At 55.6% G+C, this 16,580-nt stretch overlaps 1 protein-coding gene across 1 annotated transcript in view; it reads left to right on the forward strand.

Moving 5' to 3' along the window:
- The first annotated feature begins 1,064 nt into the window (after positions 1–1,064).
- Positions 1,065–16,580, forward strand: part of DISP3 (dispatched RND transporter family member 3) — a 44,525-nt gene continuing 29,009 nt past the window's right edge. The window contains exon 1 of the mRNA XM_080654225.1: positions 1,065–1,280. The gene's annotated coding sequence lies outside the window, so the exon portion shown is untranslated. The remainder of the gene's footprint in view (positions 1,281–16,580) is intronic.

Here is a 16,580-nt window from a genome sequence, read left to right on the forward strand (position 1 = left end):
CAGCTCAGGGCGGCACCCTTCATGCCTGGAGCTCCTCCCAACACTGTTTGCCAGGCCACCTGGAGCTTCAGGAGTCCCCTACAGACCTGGCAGCTTGGCGATGGCTCCCCTGGTGACCTTGAGCACATAGGGAGTGAGTGCTGGGGCAGGGACACTGCCTCAAGCCATTTGCTTCTGCACAGATGTGCTCACCAGTCTTCCCTGTTCCTCCCTCAGCACACACTCCGTGGATGTATGACAAGCTCCTGGCTCACCCCTCACACAACAGTGGCAATGGCCTCCCTTCTTTCTGGCTTCCCTCGGTCCTACAGCTGGGGACTGGCAGCTGGTCCTCTTCAGAGGTATCCCCGTTGGATCTCCCTGGGTGAGACCAATGCCAATGCCCTCTGAGCACTGATGGAGAGAAATGGGCCAGACACTGGCCACCGCTCCCCAGCTTCTTCTCCCGTGGTCCTCGGGCCAGGGGTATCAGGCCAAAGGTGTGCTAGAGCTGGAGGGATGCCGGGTCCCAGGAGTTGGCATGACTCTGGGCTCTGGTGCCAGAGAGGTGAATGGAGGAGGGAGGAAGGGACGGTGCCAGGAAGCTGGGCTTGGCATCTTCCTCTGGGGAGACCCAGGGATGCCCTCGAATGTCAAGGAGGCTGGTGACCTGCCAAGGCTGGGTGCACTGGGAGAGGAACCTAAGAAACTCCTGGGGAAGGGAAGGAGGCCCCGGCCTGAGCCATTTGCAGAAGCGAGAACTGACCCCCAGGGGTCGCTGCGCCGCTCGCAGCCCCAGCCGCTGGCAGTGGGAGCCCGGTTGTACCACCGCACGGCTCCCGCAGGGGAGCGGCGGCCACCGTGGTGCCTGGCGGCGGGCTCGGGAGACAGCAGTGCGCGGTGGAGCGCAGGGCCCTCTCCTGCCACTGACGCAAGGCTCGGCGGTTCCGAGGCCGGAGGCGCCAATGGCTGGGGGTGGGACCCGGCTTCAGAGCCTGCCCTGGACACCCCCACATCCCGTGGTAGAAGCCGAGACACAAACAAAGGCGGGCGGCGAATAAAAGGCGGCGGCGCGGAGAGCTCGGGGTTGCGCGTTGGGGCCAGATTCTGCACCAGGCTGTGCGCGGTCTGTGCGCTCTGGAGCGGGACGGGGAACCCCGGCCTCCCGCAGCTCCGGAGCTTTTCCCTGCGACTTCCGCGCGGAGACCAGTCCGCACCGCTGGGTGGCTGCAGTCCCTGGCCTCTCCGGCGCGCCTCCCTCCCGCGCCCACGGCTGAGCCCGCTCAGCTTGGCCAGCCGAGGTGAGTGCGACGGCCGCTGGGCGCCATCGGGGTGTGGGCTGGGGGATGCATTGCTGCGAGGAGCGGGGCAGGTCTTCCGCGCCGCCCCTACCCCTGCCTGCGCGGAGCGGTGTGTGAAGTTCTCCCGCTTCCCCGCCAGCCCGGGATGCGGGCCTCGGAACCCACCACCCCGGGAGAACCCAGAGCTTGTCCCCCGCGGCCGTTCCCCAGCTCCGCACCAACTCCCAGCGGACCCAAGCAGCCTCGGTTCTGCACGGGCCAGTTTGATGTCCAGAAACCACGAGGCATCCACCCTACGGGGAGGCTTCCGACCTCTGGCCCCTTGCTCGTCGCGGCGGTGGATGACTGAGTCCATAAAAGTTGTCAGCCTGAACCTGCCCCGAATCGGGCTCTGGGCCGGGCTAGAGCGGATGGAGGGGTCAGAAAAAGGTTCGTGATCACCACTCCACCTATTCGCCGCCTTAGCGCACTTGCGCTCTCAGCGGGACATTTCCCGGGTGCTGGGGCCCAGTTAACCTGCCTGCAGGTCCGGCTGGGCGCGCGAGAGCTCTTGGGCAGAGCCGGCGGGCGAGGGAAGCCGATCGCGAGTGAGAGTGGAGGTGGGGTGGCCAGCGGAGCAGTGGCGCGCTGAGGATCGGGGAAGATTTCTGGCGCGAGTGGTGCTGAGTCCCGTGAGTCAACCCCGCCTCTGGGAGAACTTTTCCCAACTCCCGGGGGTGCGGGTGGGCGCAGCTAGGCTAGGAAGGCGCCTCCGTGAAGCTTCCTTTCCGGGGCCCCTCTCTGCCGTGGAAGCCTACGCCAGATCCCTGCAGTCCCTCCGGAGGCGTGGCGAAGATCCCCTCCCCTCCACGCCCTCGGTCAGCACCGCGGATAGCGCCTCGCGGGGGTGCATAGCCTCAAACCCCACGAACCTACTTGCACACTCACACAGATCTACAGACCACCCGCAAACAGTCCCCACACAGATTCACAGTCCATTCACGCAAACACATATCCACCCGCAGGCCACACAGTCCACACACCGGGGGAAGGTCCATCCACACGCTCGTGGACAAGCTCGGATCTTCCCAGGAGCCCCGGCAGCCCGGCAGCATCTTCACTCCAGGTCCTTTTGTCTCCGGACCCCGAATAAGCCAACTCCAGAGCTCACTTCTGAGTCCTCACAGGGATATCCAGGACTCCGAGCCCTCAACACACACACACACACACACACACACACACACACACACACACACACACCAGTCCCGCTCCTGCCAGGGAAGCAGAGCAAACCCTCCCTGCACCCCAGTGCAGACCCCAGCAGGGACCCGGGCCTTTGCCAAATGGAGGGAGGAGCTTCTGGCCCAGTGGAAGCTGCGGGCAGAAACCGAGCCTTCCCAAATCTTGGTTTTAGGCTCAGAGTGCATTTTACTGAGCCCCCTTTCTTACCCCAGACAAGCCGCCTTCTACAACCAGGGTCTGTGCCCCTTCTCTGCATCATTCTTCACTTGCACTTTCTGTGTCTTTGTTTCCCTGCTCTGTTCTCCTCTGGGTTTATCTTTCACACACATTCCCCCCTCTTTCTTTTGCCTTTTCCAATGCCTCCTTCCCAGCCACCTTTACTCTTGCCCCAACTTTCTTCAGTCAGCCCACTCCCATGTGGGAACAGCTGGCTCCTAGGGGGAGCTGACTCCATTCTCCTGGCAGATTCTGCACCCCTACTCCCCTCTTTGGGAGTCTGACATACACACACCCCTTTTCACCCATGGCCTCGGCAACTTCTGCCCCTTCCCCAGGAAAATGTCCAGGGCTCGATGCACCCGAGTGTCCACAGTCTCTCCAAGGGGCCAGGATTCCACAGCAAGTGGCTCCATCTCCACTTCCCTGGGGACCTGACTTTGTGACGGACCTGGTACCCATGCCCTGGCTTGCCCTTTGACGCTGCTCCTGCTGTTGCCCTTAATATCCAGAAACTAGGCTCCAGTGTGATGTGGAGGAAGGAGCTCTGAGTGCAAGTGGCGAGGCCTGGGACCTAGTCTCAGCTTGGCCACCAATCAAATGTGTCCTTCAGTGAATTCCCTTCTCTGAGCCTCAGGCTTCCTGTCTGGACAAGAACAGGGCAGGTTGAAGTGACCTTCCGAGTCTCTTGTTGGCCCTAGTAATGTGGGACATTGACTGTCTCATGAGCCTCTTGAGGGTGGGTGGGAAGGAAATTTTCGGTTCTAACCCCAGAGCTTATTGTACCTTTCTCCTTCCTCAGAGCACCCACCACTAGTGAAGTCATCCTGTCCCCTGAACGAGGGATGTTCAGATGATTTCCTTTATAGGACCAGAGATGTCAAGTAATTTTCTTGAGGTCACACAGCTGAAATGCAACCTCCATTGGGGCAGGCAGTGATTCCATGGCCTGTATATCCTCTGTATGAACCACTCTTTCTGGTTGGTGGATGCTTAGTGAATAAATGAACAAATGAATGAACGAACGAATGAATGAATGAATGAATGAATGAAAGAGTGGAAACTTAAACCTGGATCTCCTGATCCCCAGAGCTTTGGGGTCATGGTTTAAGCCCTTTTCTCTATAGTTTAGGCAAGTTTCCCTTGTCCCCCCATTTCCCGTCCACTTGCCTGGTCATGCAAAGGCAGATGAAGTTGTCTAAGACTCTTCTCCCCAAGGCCAACTCTGATTGTAAGTGACCACGGAGAAGGGACTAGCTGAGAGCAGCTATAGAGGGCCTGCTGGTGGGTAGGGCCTTGGCAATCAGCCCCAAGTCCCTAAGACTCGAAAGTAGGCTGTGCATGGGCAGCTGGCCAGGATCTGAGGCTGGGAGAGAAGACAGTCATCGCTACCATTTGGCTAAGCAGCCACTTCCCACAGCCCCATGAGCTGCAGAAATCACCTTTACAGAGGAGCAAAGGGAGATGCTGGGAGAGGAGGTGGTTTCCCTAAGGGCAAACAGCCAGCCCACGGTCAGTCATAAAAATAGGCACCCACAAATGGAGGTGGTGGAGGTGGCGGCGGCGGTGGCTGGTAATAGCACTGTCGGTGTGGATAATGACGGTAGCATCATGATGATGGAAAGCTCAGTGATTGGCCTCTTTGGTTCCCTTTCTCCTCTTTGAAATTGTCTCCCCATGTGAACCTCTTATACTCCTCCCCCCGCCCAAATATGGAGAAAGTGGGGGCTGGGACAGTGAGACAGGGGTGTCTGGTTGTTGGTTAGTCTCAGCCGAGGAGGAGGGCTTGTCATTTGACATCCTCCTCCTCCTGCCACCCTCCTCCACCCGCGTGCATCTCTGCTGGAGGACCAGTGTCAAAGTCTGTCGAACACCCTTCCTTGCTGGGTTCCACATGAAAGGCCCAGGGAAAATAAATAAAGAGCAGTGTTGGCCCGAAATAGACTTACAAATATGCATGTTTTCCAAAAGTCACATTTCACGGGCAAACAGTGGGGCTCATGCTCCGGCTGCTCGACAAAGACGGGAGGCATGGATGCTTCTGGGACCAGTCCAGGGAGGGTGGCAGAGCCTTCCCAGAGAGCGAGCTCCCCGCTTGGCCACCGGGAAGCCAGGCGACCACGCCCCCGCTCCTCACCGGCTGGAAGGTACCGGGTGGGAGAATTTCCGTTACTATGTGTCCGTGTCCATGTGGCGGCTCTTTGGAAATGGGCACCACACAAGGCTGAGGGTTTGGATCCCCTGCCGTCCAATGGGAGCAGCAGGCTGGTAACAACAATCCTGATAATAACAGCTGCATTGGTTGAGTACCTACTATGTGCCATGTGCTAAACATTTACATGCCCTATCTCATTTAACCTTGCCACCATCTCATGGTGTGTGGACTGGTATCCCCATTTAATATATGGGAAGACCAAGGGTCAGAGGAGTCCAGAGGTTGCCCAAGGCGGCCCCGCTAGAAGAGGCCAAGTTGGGATCAGATTTTGATCTGAATGAAGGAAGAGCCCCTATTTTGCCCAGCGCTCTACATTATTTTATTTATTTAGATTGAATCCTCACCCGAGGGTATGTTTAGAGGAAGTGGAGGGAGAAACATGGAGTGGTTGCCTCCCATATGCACCCGGACCAGGGATTGAACCCACAACCTAGGTGTGTGCCCTGACTGGAAATCGAACCCGCAATCATTTGGTGTACGGGATGACATGCCAAGCAGTGCAGCCACCTGTCCAGGGCTCTGCGTTATTTCTGGTATTCGTTCGTTCCTTCCTTCCTTCCTTCCTTCATTCATTCATCCAATAAATATTTTTTTGTGAATGTAAATTCCTCTGCTTCCTGAGTCAGAGGTGAAGGGCAGTACTGTCACCTGAGTGTAGCTCTGGCCATCTCTCATTGGCCCAAGGTGGGGACTCCAGACTTCTGAGCTAGGGCTGGAACTGGCTACCTCACCTTTGCATCTCGGGCTCTGTCCCCAACCATGAGAGCTGTAATTTGTTTGCCTGGGGGATGGGCTCAGGCAGGAGTCCCACTGTGAGGCTTGGACTAGAAAAGATCACTTAACTCATAAGAGCCCAGGGCTGCAGGTGGGGAAGTTGTTTCAGGGAGGCAGGTGAGCTGCCCAGCATCACACAGCATGTTGGCCGCAGAGCCTGAATCTCAGAGTCCCCGACGGGCATGCCATGCCCCGAGGGGAAATGCAGCTGGCTCCCACTGCCCAGGGCCTCTCCTCCGAATCCCCTCAGCATCGAGCCTGACCCTGGTGGCCTGTCCCAGGTCCCCAACTATTCATCATCACGAACACTAGCAAATACAGGACAGGCACTGTGCTAAATGCTTTACATATATTAATGGATGTGATTCCCACAACAGCCACAGTGTGCTTGTTCCACTTCACAATGGAAGGACCAGCGGCTAGAGAGGTTGGCTTCCCTGCCTAAGGTCACACAGCTAGTAAAGAGGCAGGTGGGCCCCGCGGGGCCCCCACGAGCAGTTTCACTCTGGCGGTGAAGTAGGAGGTTTGGAAGCAAAGCTGAGGAGGAGCAGACGGACAGCAGCAGGCTATTTATATGACACCTCCTGCCCTGCCATTGCTTGCTGGCATTTGTGCCGGCAGAAGCGGTGTCTCTGCCAAATCCTGGAAGGAAGAAGCCCGGTGCGGGGTCCTGGGGCCAGTCCCTGGGGGACGTAGAATCTGGGTATTTCTCCCTGAACTCAGGGGAGAGACCAAACTAGGCATGCAGAACCCCGGGCATGCGCTTGACTCTAACATCTGCTTCCTCCTTTGAGGGACCCAGAGTGGGGACCTGGGCAATTTGGAGAGGGCCATTGGGTGACAAATTAGGGTCTTGCTGTCTGCAGTGAGCTTGACCATTGGCAACGAGGAGGTGGTGGGGACAATAGGAAGGACTGACTTGGATTTAGATGCCAGTGGGAGCCATGCAGGTCTTTTATAGGGGGCACTCTTTGGAACCCAGAAGTGATGTCCCAGGAGACAGTGCCCAGAGGTTTAAAAAAGCCTTCTCCTCCTTAATCCCCATCCCAAGTGCCTGCCTAGCAGCCCCACTGTGTGCCAGGCACTAGACATGCGGAAGTGGGGAAGCCTGCCTCTGTCTCTGTAGAGCTCACCAGTCTCGCATCCCCGCCCCTGGTACCTCCTGCCCCAGCGGAGGTGAGGGATGAGAAGTGATGGCTCACCCAGGTCCCCCACCAGAAGTAGACGAGGGACCCATGTGTCCCCTGGGGCTCAGAGGACATGACCCAGGCATGTGGTCATTCCAGGGTCAGGAGGTACGTTTCCCATGGTGATGCCTGCAGTACACCTGAGTGTCTCCCCACTCCCCACCCCGGCTTGATGTCTTGGTGGGGGGCGGTGCAGCAGGGAAGACTCATGCCTGTCCAGCCATCTGCCTGAAGCCTCCGGCACACATGCTGGCACCTGGACCACACGTCCTTTGCCAGATCGTGTTAATAAAGGGGACATGACTGCCAGCTGGAAGTCTCTCCTGTCCTCAAGGAGAACGTGGTGATCTGCTTGTCTCTGGGGAAAACAACTCAAAGGAGCTTGGAGTTGGGGCCACTGTGGCTAATGTGTTCCTGCGATGTTTGGGGAGGAGTGTTGCGTGCTTCCCTCCCGTGTTGGCCTCTGCACTTCCTGGAGGGTTTCTCATGTTCTTAGCCGGGAGAGTTCTGCAGGGTGATTGCCCGAAGATAATGATGATGATAATAATGGCCAACATATTTTGAATGTTTACTATCTGCCAGCGCTGGGCTTAGAGCTTTATAGGTATTATCATCCCATCTTCATCCCAGCCCTATGCAGAGTTACCATTATTATTTCATTTTAAGGATGAGAAATGAGAAGCATAGAGAGACTGAGCAGCTTGCTAGTGAGCAATGGAGATAGGAGTCAAACCCCAGGCAAGCTGGGCCCCCGGGAATGCCAAAACCACAGCCACCACAAGACAATTGAAGCTCACACGCTGACCTTTATATTATCTTGATTTGGGTCTTTAAAGATGAGCGTGATTGAAACCAAAATACCTTCTGGGTCCTTCAGTAATCTGGGTAATTTATACATAAGGATTTGAGCTACATCCCTGTTGACTGGGTGACGTGGGTTGACCATTTGCCTCTTGACTGCCAAGCAACCAAGCAGATCCCTTTTCAGATGTCCAGATGTGGGCAACATCTGGCAGACTGGCAGGACTTTTCTGGCGGTCATCCAGATGTTTCCCCTTTTCATTCCATGTAGACACAGCTGGGACTGGCATCCCTCCGGATATGCTTCCATGTGGGAAATTCCTGGTTGAAAGCACATGCTGGTTTAGTTTTATTTTAATACTAGAGGCCCGGTGCACAAAATTTGTGCACTGGGGGCGGGGGGGTCCTCAGCCCAGCTTGCACACGCTCACAGTCCAGGAGCCCTTGGGTGATGTCTGACTGACTGACATGGAGGTGGGAGAGCCTCCCGCCACCACGGCTGCACTTGCCAGCCCTGAGGTGCTCCCCCTGTGGGAGTGCACTGACTACCAGGGGGCAGTTCCTGCATTGAGCATCTGCCCCCTGGTGGTCAGTGCGTGTCATAGCAACCAGTTGTTCCACCGTTTGGCCAATTTGCATATTAGCCTTTTATCATATAGGATTGATTTTTAGAAAGAGGGAGGAAGGAAGGAAGAGAGAGAGAGAAACATTGATATGAGAAAGAAATACTGTTTGGTTGCCTCCCAGCCATGCCCCGATCGGGGATCAAACCTGCAACCCAGGTGTGTGCCCTGACTGGGAACGAACCCACCACCTTTCGGTGTACAGGGTGACGCTCCAACCGACTGAGCTACACGAGCCAGGACTAGTTGCTGGTTTTAAAGCATCACCTAGTGACTTCACAAAGGCAGAATGGCGGCGTTGTTCTTCTCTGCAACCCCGGCCTGAGAGACTGGGCTAAGCTAGAGGAAAACCGGACTCTGGGGAAGTGGCAGCAGGTAAAGGAGAAAACCCTCCTTCCCTTCTCAGCCCGGGACGCTGGGGCGAGGCTGGCGGGTGAAGGGCATGCCGGCGAGTAGCTGCTGCATGTTCCCTGAGAGGGTTCCTGACTTTCCAACCCCGTCCTCCATAGGCTTTGAGCAGATGGTCCCCGAGTAACAGCAGGAATTGGTGATGAAAAGAGACATGACGGCGGAGAGGCATTCTCGGGCATTAATGAGCATGAGAATAGATCTGGGGTGAGAAGGTTCCCAGAGCCTTGGGGAGGAAAGGATTTCAAGACATTGCAAGTTAAGATCATGAAAATTTAACGGAAAGCCCTTATTTTATAAAGCCAGCGCCAACCAGTGAAGGAATTAAGACTATGAATGACTAAGGGAATGAATGAACTGGTAAATGTATGAATTGGTGAATGGGGCTGTTGGACTGGACAGCCGGGGCCTTGATTGGGTGGGGCCTGACCTGGTTCTCAGTACTGACAAAGGGAAGGATCCTGTTCTTGTCCCCTGGGGTCCCCTTCAGCTCAGGGTCAGGGAGAAATAGGATGAACCCCTGAACCTTGCCGTCTTACTGTGCACCGCACCCCCCATCCTGTTCTGCAGGACCTCCGGTCACGGGTCTCCTCTGGCTCCTGGCCATGGCAAGGTGGGAGCCCCAGGTGGCTGCAAAGCTGATGGAGGCTGCAGTTTCCACACCCCAAAAAATCTGCAAACCTCTTCACCTTCCCAGCTGCTCCCCCAGCCCTAAGTCACCCCTCCTTTCTTGTCACACTTCTGTGTCTGGCCCTTTGGGACCTCAGATGACAGAACTGGGAGGTACCTGAAAGCTCATTGAATCCAGCTCTCCCATTTGTCAGAAAGGCAAACTGAGGCCGCAGGGAGAAGGAAAGACTTGCCCAAGGTCACAAGCAAATGGGAAACAGAGCCCATTACTGCGGAAGGACTAAGAAAGTTCCCACCAGATAGGATAGCACCGCGTCACTGAGCAGGGACAGAAGGGCCTGGGATTCTTGGGCCCAGGGAGCTTCCTTGGGTCACTCCTGGCCTCTGGGGCCAGGGTCAGTGGTTCTTAGTTTCTGGGGTCCTGAACTTCCCAAGCATTTTGTGGGAAAGGCGGCCGAGTTGGCGGGTGGTCCTTGGGGATCTGCCCTCCATCCTGGGCATCCTGCTGCAGCTGCTCAGCTCCACCCCTGACCCCTGTCTCTAGGCAGCGGCACCATCATGGAGGGTGGGCTGAGGCTGAGGCCAGTGTTAGACACCCCATCCTGGCAGGGGCCTCTGTGCTGGCCCTGGGTGCGAAGGGGCTGATGGACTTTGACACCCTCTCTCTCCACTATGCACACCTGAGCTGTCAATCAACAGGGTAGCCAGGAAGCCCTTTCCCTGAGCCACTGACCTGTATGGGCACAGAAGGTGCGTTTCTGTGAAGATGGTGAAGTTGGGTGTCAGTTCCTGTTGCTCTTCTCGCCCCCTTTCTCTGGAAGCTGTCCCTCAGCCTGGGCTGTACCCAGACAGTGGCCAGAATGACTCCAGGGGCAGGCACTGAGTGCTTGTGTGTGTGTGTGTGTGTGTGCACGCATGCGCGCATGTGCACACGCCGAGTGTACGCATGATTGTACATGTGTGCAGGCCAGCAAGGTTTGGGAGGGCTGGCTCTAGAATTCTGGGAGTTTTCAAACATGTAAGATTCTAATAAAACCTAATACACTGAGAAGAGGAATCAGCTTATCAGAAATCAGGTTCAAAGAAATCCCTATTCTTAGCTTCAGTTTTCTTGTTTGCAAATTGAAAATAATCCTTAAGACTGGGAGCCCTATAGGAACATGATCTACAGTGCCGCGCCAATGCAATAGCCTTCAGTCCCCAGGCTGAGGGGATCAGGGACAGGGAAGTGGCTCTGTTTCGGGGACCCGGGGGCCTGAGCAGCCTCCAGCATCTCCTTGTGGTGGTCCTTTCATCAGTGCTGGCCTCCTCGGCCCTCCACAAGCCCAGGCTGGGGGAGCCCCGAGTTCTCAGAGGGGGAGATTTTCCCTAAGGCTTCTCCCTTTCTTTCTAGGCAGTGAGGCTGGGGGTACAGTCCCTTCTCAGATCGCCACCCAAACCAGTCCTGGTGGCCCCTTGGGGGGCTTGATCGCTTTGCACTAAGTGCCTTTTTCTCTTTGAGCTTCCAGTTTACCCTCAAGCTTCTCTTTGGTGGTGAGACCCAGGCGAGTCTTGCAACCTCCTGAACCCACAGATGTGCCTGGGTGTGCTGCGGGGAGCAGAGGGAGAGAGGCCTCCGAAGCTCCCCGAGCTAAGAACTGGCAGGCGGCCACCTGCCGTGTCCCGGTGAAGCCCATGGCATCCGGCGTACTGGTCAGTGGATCTGACACGTGGAGTGATGATACAGCAGGACCCACCCTGTGTGCTCCCCAGTTAGACAATAGCTTCTGTTTAGGGATGAAGGGGAGCCCACTTTAGAGAGCATCTCTCTCTAGATGGGGGACCATCCACCCAGAGATGTGAAGTGACTTGCTCTGGGTCACCCAGCAGGCTGGTGGCAGGGCAGGTCCCTACTCTAGCCTCAGGGGGCCCCCTGGGCTGCCCCACGCACCCATCCCTGCTTCCTCTCCTCCCTGCCTCTGAGCCGGAGTTCCCAGGAAGGGCTGGCAGGAGCTTAGATGCAGAGATGCCCAGGGAATTGTTTTACATATTTGTTAATCGGGTCTCGGAGAGAGAGAAGGGCCCCGAGCTCATCAGCCAGGAAGGAATCCAATTTGGCTTTTATGGCCATGGTTATTGGTCTTATTTTGCAGGGATCTTTTTATTTGTTATTAACGCAGCGATCTGGGGGCTGGGGAGCTGACTGGCTGCTGGGCCCAGAGGGTCCTGCGGGCTCACTTGGAACTCCAGGCAGCGGCCAGGATTCGGAGCTGGGGGGGTGGGGGTGGGGTGAGGGGGACCGGGGGTGGGGGTGGGGGGAGGATGTGGCCTGGACAGGTTGGCCAAGGCAGGCAGTGAAGGTTTTCAGGAACCTTCTGACCCTGCAGACAAGGGGTGTTTGAGGAGTTGGCTGTAACTCACGGTTCTGTATGTTGCCAGTTTTATTAAGCTTTTATTGCCTTTTCCTCAGAGATGCAAGGCTGCCGATAGGTCTGGGATGTGAGGTCTGAGCTGTGTAGGCAGAAAGGGGTGGGAAGGGAGGGCCAGAGTGGGCCAGCTGGGGTGGGATTCCTCTGTCAGAGCAGTGGCTGCAGGCTGGGCTCTGACCGGCCTGCAGAGGCTCAGGTCCCAGCCCCTCAAGCTGCCTCATGGAGCTGAAGCTGGAACAGAAGTGACATTAAGTAAAGTGCCCAGTGCTGCGTGGGCACACAGAATGCTCAATGGGTGGCAGCTCGCCGCCCAAGCTCCTCGCATGGGGCCTGGCAGGCAGGGAGCCGGGGGCCTTCTATTTTCTTTCACTGCCTGGCCCCACCAGGAGGAGCTGGTTGGCAGATTTGGGTGGCCTGTTTGTGTGCCCCACCCACCCGGGAACATAGTCTTGTTCCCGGTCCAAATGTCATCATTTCTCCACGCCACCCCCATGGCTGGAAGAAGACGCACCTCAAGGCATGAGTCCTGGACACAGATCCAGGAGGCTGAGTCCACTCCCAGTGCCAGGGGGCAACCCATGTGAGCCCTGGTGGGGGGAAGGGCAAAGGCTAGATCATGCTGGGGGGAGACTGGGAATGGAGGAGAATGGTCCTGGACCACCTGCAACAGAATCACCTGGGGAGATGGTGTGAAGGGATGCCCCGTCCCCCGAGTCTGGTTGGCTAGATCTGGTGTCTGGCCCAGGCGTTTGCATGTGTACCAGTGACTGGTCCCCACTCCAGTCCGAGGGCCGATGTGGTAGAGAATGAGAGTCAGCCCTGCCATGAGCCAGGGCCAGATTCGGGCCTCTCCCAGCTGCAAAGCTCACAGTGTTCATACTATGTGACTCAGCAGGTGGGGTACCACCATCCCCACTTCACAGATGAGGAAACTGAGGCTTGCCCGAGGCACCCAGCAGGTGGCAGAGCCAGGTGTAAACCCAGGTCCGTCTGACTACAAAATCCGTGTTAGCTCCCTCCTCCCCCTGAAAATCAGGCCCTGGAGCTCTGGGTACCTGGTCTACCCTCTGAGAGTTGGGGGACCAGTTCTGGTCCCCTGAGCCCACCAGCCAGAGAACACATGGAACAGGGACAGTCACAGTGGCTGTTGTGACCATTAATGTTCGTTCCTCTGGTGCCGACTGGTTCCCCGGGTGATATATTGGCGGGAGCAAAGCTTGTTTGCCTGATATATACGGAGCTGTTGGGCTTACGAGTCAGTGCCCACAGCTTCCTCACCAGCTGTCAGCCCGGCGGCCATCTGTCCTTTAAACGCTTCATCCCCACAGTCTGCCCTCCTTTGAGAAATGAGGGTCCAGGGCAGGACCACCACAGAACCCTTGCCCAGCTCTCTCCCCTCTTACCCCCCCCCCACCCCCAGGCTCCCAATAAATAAGCCCAGATTTTATTTGGGGGGAGGAGCATTCCTCTGGATTTCCCACCCTCTGCTGGCCAATGGAGCCCACAGAGTGGTACGGATTCCTTGGGGGGAGGGACAGGTCTGATGGGAGAAGCTGCAGGTACTTGCCTGGGCTGCAACCACGAGGCAGGTTTTCTCAGGGCTGGGGAGAGGGAGGGGTGGTAGATTTAGGATCTTCTTGCTGGAGGAAGGGCTCAGACATGTGCAGGCAGTCACCTGGCCACACCCCTTTCTCTACAGGGCTTCTCCTGGCTCTATTGCCATTTTCGTTGGAGATTCCAGGGAGGACTTGGGGCTTCTTAGGATAAAACTTTAGGAGGGTCCTAGGATCCAGCTGCTAGGAGGGCTCCCTGCTTCACCCCCACTTTCCCTCTGGGATACTTTATGTCCCTTTGTATTAGTCAGGGTTCTCCATAGAAACGTTTAAAGGACAGATGGCCAATAGAATGTAGAAAGATGGATGGGTGGATGGATGGATGGATGGATGGATGGATAACAAGGAATTTGTTCACATGACTGTGGAAGCTGAGACATCGTTTCTGCAGCTGGCAAGTTGGAGCCCCAGGCCAAGCCATGGTGTGGTTACGTCTGTGCCTGGGGCTCTGACCACCAGGAGAGCTGATGCTGCGATTTCCTGTTGGAAGGCAGCAAGGACCAGGAGCAGCAGACGCTTCAGTCCGAGTCTGAAGGCTGGAAACACCGATGGCCCAGCCCCAGCAGTCAGCAGAGAGTTCCCTCTCACTCAGCCGCTCTGTCCTAGTCAGCTCTTCAACTGATTGGATGGGGCCACCCACACGAGGGAGGACAAGCTGCTTTACTCGGTCTGCACACCCAGAATCGTGTTCGGTCAGATGTCTGGGCCCCCCCTGGCCCAGTCAAACCGACACATAAAATTAACCATCACACCCAGGCTCCCACTGAAGGGAAGCTAGGCTTCTGAAACTGGTAGACTTCCTTTGCACCATGCCCTGAGCTGTCACCTACTGAAAGCAGAATTGCCGAGGCCTGAGTGATTTCCCGTCCTGGGAGGATGGTGTGGGCTTGCTAAAGGGCAGTGGTTTCTGACATCTCGGCTCTCAGGGAGCTCAAGCACTGCTGGGAATGGTGCAGGGAGCGTGGGCTTTGGGAAGGGTAAGTCTGAGGTGCAAATGCTAGTTCCACCTCTGTTAGCTAGTTCCACCTCTATTAGCTAGTTCACCTCTATTAGCTAGTTCCACCTCTGTTAGCTAGTTCACCTCTATTAGCTAGTTCCACCTCTATTAGCTAGTTCCACCTCTGTTAGCTAGTTCCACCTCTATTAGCTAGTTCACCTCTATTAGCTAGTTCCACCTCTGTCAGCTAGTTCCACCTCTGTCAGCTAGTTCCACCTCTGTCAGCTAGTTCACCTCTATTAGCTGTTCCACCTCTGTTAGCTAGTTCACCTCTATTAGCTAGTTCCACCTCTGTTAGCTAGTTCACCTCTATTAGCTAGTTCACCTCTATTAGCTAGTTCCACCTCTGTTAGCTAGTTCCACCTCTGTTAGCTAGTTCACCTCTGTTAGCTAGTTCACCTCTATTAGCTAGTTCCACCTCTGTTAGCTAGTTCACCTCTATTAGCTAGTTCACCTCTATTAGCTAGTTCCACCTCTGTTAGCTAGTTCACCTCTGTTAGCTAGTTCACCTCTATTAGCTAGTTCACCTCTATTAGCTAGTTCCACCTCTGTTAGCTAGTTCCACCTCTGTTAGCTAGTTCACCTCTGTTAGCTAGTTCCACCTCTGTTAGCTAGTTCACCTCTATTAGCTAGTTCCACCTCTGTTAGCTAGTTCACCTCTATTAGCTAGTTCCACCTCTGTTAGCTAGTTCCACCTCTATTAGCTAGTTCACCTCTATTAGCTAGTTCACCTCTATTAGCTAGTTCCACCTCTGTTAGCTAGTTCCACCTCTGTTAGCTAGTTCACCTCTATTAGCTAGTTCACCTCTATTAGCTAGTTCCACCTCTATTAGCTGTGTGACCACAAAGGAGTCACTTCACCTCTCTGATTGTTTCTTCCTCTGTGAAATACTCATCATGCTCCCTTGCAGGGCTGATGTGAGTATGAGAGAGGGTGGACAGAGGACTTGCACACGGTGGGCGCACAGCTCACTATTACGTTACAATTCTCTCAAAGGGTGCCAGAGTTTCTGCATGGAGCTAGCCGAGCTTTTGGCTTCACCCCATCCGTGTGATTTTGCCCCAGTTTGACCTCCATGTCCTCAATGCTTCTGCAGCCTCCCGGCCCGAGGGGGAGTGGCCGGGCTTCCAAGAAGAACTTGGGATTCTGGGTAGTAGGCACTAAGCCAGGGCATCTGAGTGGCGGCAGACCCTGGGAAAGGAGGGCACTAGGACTAAGATGCCTAAGAGGGACAGAACCCTCTTCTTCCCATTCCTGCCTTCTCTTACTCAGATGAGCTGGATCACCAGAAGCGCAGGGCAGACCCGTACCCAGGAAGCAGACAAGGACACACTTCAGTGTTCAGGGGCACATGGAGCTGCTCAACTCACAATATCTCATTTTGAACTTCCGCTCAATCTCTCAGCCCAAGGATCAAAGGCCCCAAGATGTTTTCCCAGGAGCAGAGCTGAACCAGGGAGGCAAAACACCCCGAGACAGGAAGAAAAAGCTGATGAGCTCCTAATTGCCATTAAATTATAGATACATATAGGTATTTTAAGTCGAATCTGCATGTCTAATGTGATTTTTTGGATTACATTTTCATCATCTGGCTGGGATGGGGCAAAAAGAGGGAGGGTTCCGTCACCCTTTGGCAGGAGGGAAGTTGTCAACAGGGCTGCCGGCAGGCTGTGGGGTGGGGCCACATCCCAGGGGGTGGCGGGAGGGAAGCTGCTCTGGAAACAGCCAGGCCAGGAGGGAAGGAACCTGGGCGTGTCTCTGAGGCAACGCTGCCTCCCACCAAAGCCCCATTGTGTCTAGATGGGCAAGTCCATCTGGCTTGTGACTTGAAGAATGCCTTCTTCCTTAGACCTGCCAATAGCTTCCCTTGGGGCGGTGAACACCCAATGCAATGTACAGATGATGTTATAAATTGTACATCTGCAGCCTATGGAATTTTATTAACCAGTCTTGCCAATACAGTAAGAACTTTCAAAAAGAAAACTTAAAGAATAAGCTCCCCAATTTTGGCTCTTTGGGTCCAGATGTCATCTTCTCCCGGGGTTGCCCAAAGCTCCTCCCACAATCTGGTGATGGAGCAGATCGCACACTCCTTCGAGCCAAGAGTCCTGGCTCTGCCACTGAAATATGACCTTGGGCAAGTCCCTTCTCCTTGCAGGGCCACGACTTCCCCACGTGTAAATGAGGGAGTTGGACTGGATGTGCT

Source organism: Plecotus auritus (genome assembly GCF_963455305.1).
Source record: "Plecotus auritus genome assembly, chromosome: 2".
Classification (NCBI taxonomy): Eukaryota; Metazoa; Chordata; class Mammalia; order Chiroptera; family Vespertilionidae; genus Plecotus; species Plecotus auritus.